We start from the raw sequence: 5000 nt of genomic DNA on the forward strand, positions 1-5000 counted from the left end.
TAAAATAGCCTCAGAGTGTCGTAGGTGGGTCCGTAACACCGTACGACGAGACTTTTCGTTCTTAGTGAACGTTCGACGACACCCTTTTAATTCCCGTTGTAACGTCGAACGCCACTACTCTCTCTCATTTCGCCACTCTCTCTTTACTTTCTTTCGTTCGTTTGATTGTTTGTGTGGAATATTTTAAGATCATTCTGTTCATAGGATCATTCTGTAAGAATGGTTTGTTGGTTGAACGAATATGCCTTAGCGGTAAAAAGCACGTAAACTGCATGCTGAACGTACCGTCCTCGTAAGAAACATATTCGTTCGTTCTTTTGATATTCTCCAATCAGAAAGAACGCACTTCCTAAAAGGTAGTACGCTCCCCATTAGCCTTTCGTATGTTTAAAACGTACTGCGTACGCTATAACATAAGTTTTGGAACGGTCTCTGCCGAACCAGCATGAATTGATACTCAGTTAGTAACAAGCACACTGCCCTAACTTTTTTTAAAGTTAGTGCGAGCATACAGGATCCAGCTTCCCGACTAAGGGGAACCTTGCCACGTTATTTGGTCATTACGTCCAGGACAGCGACCCGCGGCGCAGCAGTGTAGAGAAAGAGTCGATACGAGAACGAAGGAACAGTCGAGAAATAGTAAAAAAGTTCACTAAGACTCGAGGAGCGGTGACTGAATTCTCAACCGAGGCCGTAGAATAGCCACGCGCTCGACGCTGTTCCGTCCGGACCGTCCGACTCGACGTGTCTCTTATAGATACCAAAGCGCCGGCCGGACGGTCGGCGCCGGCCGGGCCAGCGGCCGGGCGCTTACCATGTAAAACCTCCGTTAGAGCGTACCGTCGGACTTAGTCTCTGAAACGCTCGACCACTTTTTTCGAATAAACTACCCTTAGAAAACATCCTATCGTCGAGATATTTTAACGCACCGCTTATTTTAATATTTCAAACGAGTTTTTATCGAAAAATTTAATTTTTTTTTTTTTTTCAAAATCGCATCAGTAAACCACCTCTTTTAACGAATACGGACAAAAACCACGTTCTTAATCGATTAGAACACGTTAAAACAACGAGAAATATGCAAAAAAATATATACCTTGCAACGTTAATTAACGAAAAAATTAAACAAATATCGCAGTCGTGTCAGTTCGACGGACACTAATTTTTTAAAAAATTCGAAAAAAACGTTTAATCCAGTTGTATTTAATAGAGATATAACCGTTTCTGCAAAAATATTTATACCTTATAACGCTTTTTAACGAAATAACTCGAAATAAGCTTTTCGGACTTTTCCGCCGGCCGAAATTTTTCTAAGTCCCAACGTACCGTCGGACTTAGTCTCTGAAACGCTCGACCACTTTGTTCCAATAAAGTACCCTTATAAAACGTCCTATCGTCGAGATATTTTAACGCACCGCTTATTTTAATATTTTAAACGAGTTTTTATCGAAAAATTTAATTTTTTTTTTTTTTTTCAAAATCGCATCAGTAAACCACCTCTTTTAACGAATACGGACAAAAACCACGTTCTTAATCGATTAGAACACGTTGAAACAACGAGAAATATGCAAAAAAATATATACCTTGCAACGTTAATTAACGAAATAATTAAACAAATATCGCAGTCGTGTCAGTTCGTCGAACACAAATTTTTTAAAAAATTCGAAAAAACGTTTAATCCAGTTGTATTTAATAGAGATATAACCGTTTCCGCAAAAATATTTATACCTTATAACGCTTTTTAACGAAATAACTCGAAATAAGTATTTCGGACTTTTCCGCCGGCCGAAATTTTTCTAAGTCCCAACGTACCGGTCCAGAATGAGACAAAGTTCCAAAGGCCCGGTCGTATCCGTCCGTTTTTTTTTAACCTTCCACGGACGAAATAAACGTTTAATCCCGACGTAAAATACAATAATATAGCGATTTATATAAAAATATTCATACCTCATAACGCTTTTTAACGAAATAACTCGAAAAAACTTTTCGGTCCGAAATTTTTCTAAGTCCCTACGTACCGCTCGAGAATGCGACTAAGTTCCAACGTCCCGGGCGCGATCATACTTTTTTTATATAACTTTTCAGCGACGAAATAAATGCTTAATCCCGATGTAAAACGTCATTTTAAAGCGATTTATGCAAGAATATTCGCACCTTATAACGCTTTTAAGCGAAATAATTCAAAAAAACCTTTCGAATAAAAAATTTTTTTTTAACGTTTTCGGGACCAAATAAACGTTTAATCCCGACGTAAAATATAATAATACAACGATTTATATAAAAATATTAATACCTCATAACGCTTTTTAACGAAATAACTCGAAAAAACTTTTCGGTCGAAAATTTTTCTAAGTCCCTACGTACCGGTGGAGAGTATGACCAAGTCCGACGGGCCGAGTCGCGTCGGTCCACTATTTTTTTTTAACGTTTTCGGGACCAAATAAACGTTTAATCCCGACGTAAAATATAATAATATAGCGATTTATATAAAAATATTCGTACCTTATAACGCTTTTTAACGAAATAACTCGAAAAAACTTTTCGGTCGAAAATTTTTCTAAGTCCCTACGTACCGGTGGAGAGTATGACCAAGTCCGACGGGCCGAGTCGCGTCGGTCCACTATTTTTCTTTAACGTTTTCGGGACCAAATAAACGTTTAATCCCGACGTAAAATATAATAATATAGCGATTTATATAAAAATATTCGTACCTTATAACGCTTTTTAACGAAATAACTCGAAAAAACTTTTCGGTCGAAAATTTTTCTAAGTCCCTACGTACCGGTGGAGAGTATGACCAAGTCCGACGGGCCGAGTCGCGTCGGTCCACTATTTTTTTTTAACGTTTTCGGGACCAAATAAACGTTTAATCCCGACGTAAAATATAATAATATAGCGATTTATATAAAAATATTCATACCTTATAACACTTTTAAGCGAAATAACTCGAAAAAACTTTTCGGTCGAAAATTTTTCTAAGTCCCTACGTACCGGTGGAGAGTATGACCAAGTCCGACGGGCCGAGTCGCGTCGGTCCACTATTTTTTTTTAACGTTTTCGGGACCAAATAAACGTTTAATCCCGACGTAAAATATAATAATATAGCGATTTATATAAAAATATTCATACCTTATAACACTTTTAAGCGAAATAACTCGAAAAAACTTTTCGGTCGAAAATTTTTCTAAGTCCCTACGTACCGGTGGAGAGTATGACCAAGTCCGACGGGCCGAGTCGCGTCGGTCCACTATTTTTCTTTAACGTTTTCGGGACCAAATAAACGTTTAATCCCGACGTAAAATATAATAATATAGCGATTTATATAAAAATATTCATACCTTATAACACTTTTAAGCGAAATAACTCGAAAAAACTTTTCGGTCGAAAATTTTTCTAAGTCCCTACGTACCGGTGGAGAGTATGACAAAGTCCGACGGGCCGAGTCGCGTCGGTCCACTATTTTTTTTTAACGTTTTCGGGACCAAATAAACGTTTAATCCCGACGTAAAACTTAATAACATTCCCATTTATATAAAAATATTCGTACCTCATAACGCTTTTTAACGAAATAACTCGAAAAAACTTTTCGGTCCGAAATTTTTCTAAGTCCCTACGTACCGCTCGAGAATGCGACTAAGTTCCAACGTCCCGGGCGCGATCGTACTTTTTTTATATAACTTTCCAGCGACGAAATAAACGCTTAATCCCGATGTAAAACGTCATTTTAAAGCGATTTATGCACAAATATTAGCACCTTGTAACGCTTTTAAGCGAAAAAATTCGAAAAAACGGTTCGATTAAAAAATTTTTTTTAAAGTTCTCGGGACGAAATAAACGCTTAATCCCGACGTAGAAATACATAATATTCCCATTTATATAAAAATATTCATACCTCGTAACGCTTTTAAGCGAGATAACTCGAAATAACTTTTCGGTCCGAAATTTTTCTAAGTCCCTACGTACCGGCCGGGGGATCGACGAAGTGCCAACCTCCCGGTCATGTCGGTCCGGAGGGGGCAATTTTTTAAAAAAATAAAACGAAATCGTTACGTTCGACTAGAATTCGTCGAACCATAACGATTTCTATAAAAATATTCATACCTCGTAACGCTTTTAAGCGAAATAACTCGAAATAACGTTTCGGTCCGAAATTTTTCTAAGTCCCAACGTACCGCTCGAGAATGCGACTAAGTTCCAACGTCTCGGGCGCGATCGTAAATTTTTTACGGCACCTTTCGGGGACGAAATAAACGCTTAATCCCGATGTAAAACGTCATTTTAAAGCGATTTATGCAAGAATATTCGCACCTTATAACGCTTTTAAGCGAAAAAATTCGAAAAAACGGTTCGATTAAAAATTTTTTTTTAACGTTGTCGGGACGAAATAAACGCTTAATCCCGACGTAGAAATACGTAATATTGCTATTTATGTAAAAATATATACGCATCATAACGCTTTTAAGCGAGATAACTCGAAATAACTTTTCGGTCCGGAATTTTTCTAAGTCCCTACGTCCCGGCCGGGGGATCGACGAAGTGCCAACCGCCCGGTCATGTCGGTCCGGAGGGGGCAATTTTTTAAAAAAATAAAACGAAATCGTTACGTTCGACTAGAATTCGTCGAACCATAACGATTTCTATAAAAATATTCATACCTCGTAACGCTTTTTAACGAAATAACTCGAAAAAACTTTTCGGTCCGAAATTTTTCTAAGTCCCAACGTACCGGTCGAGAATGCGACTAAGTTCCAACGTCCCGGGCGCGATCATACTTTTTTTATATAACTTTCCAGCGACGAAATAAACGCTTAATCCCGACGTAAAACGTCATTCTAAAGCGATTTATGCAAGAATATTCGTACCTTGTAACGCTTTTAAGCGAAAAAATTCGAAAAAACGGTTCGATTAAAAAATTTTTTTTAAAGTTCTCGGGACGAAATAAACGCTTAATCCCGACGTAGAAATACATAATATTGCCATTTATATAAAAATATTCATAC

The sequence above is a fragment of the Bombus fervidus genome, unplaced genomic scaffold (assembly GCF_041682495.2).
Source record: "Bombus fervidus isolate BK054 unplaced genomic scaffold, iyBomFerv1 scaffold0109, whole genome shotgun sequence".
Classification (NCBI taxonomy): domain Eukaryota; kingdom Metazoa; phylum Arthropoda; class Insecta; order Hymenoptera; family Apidae; genus Bombus; species Bombus fervidus.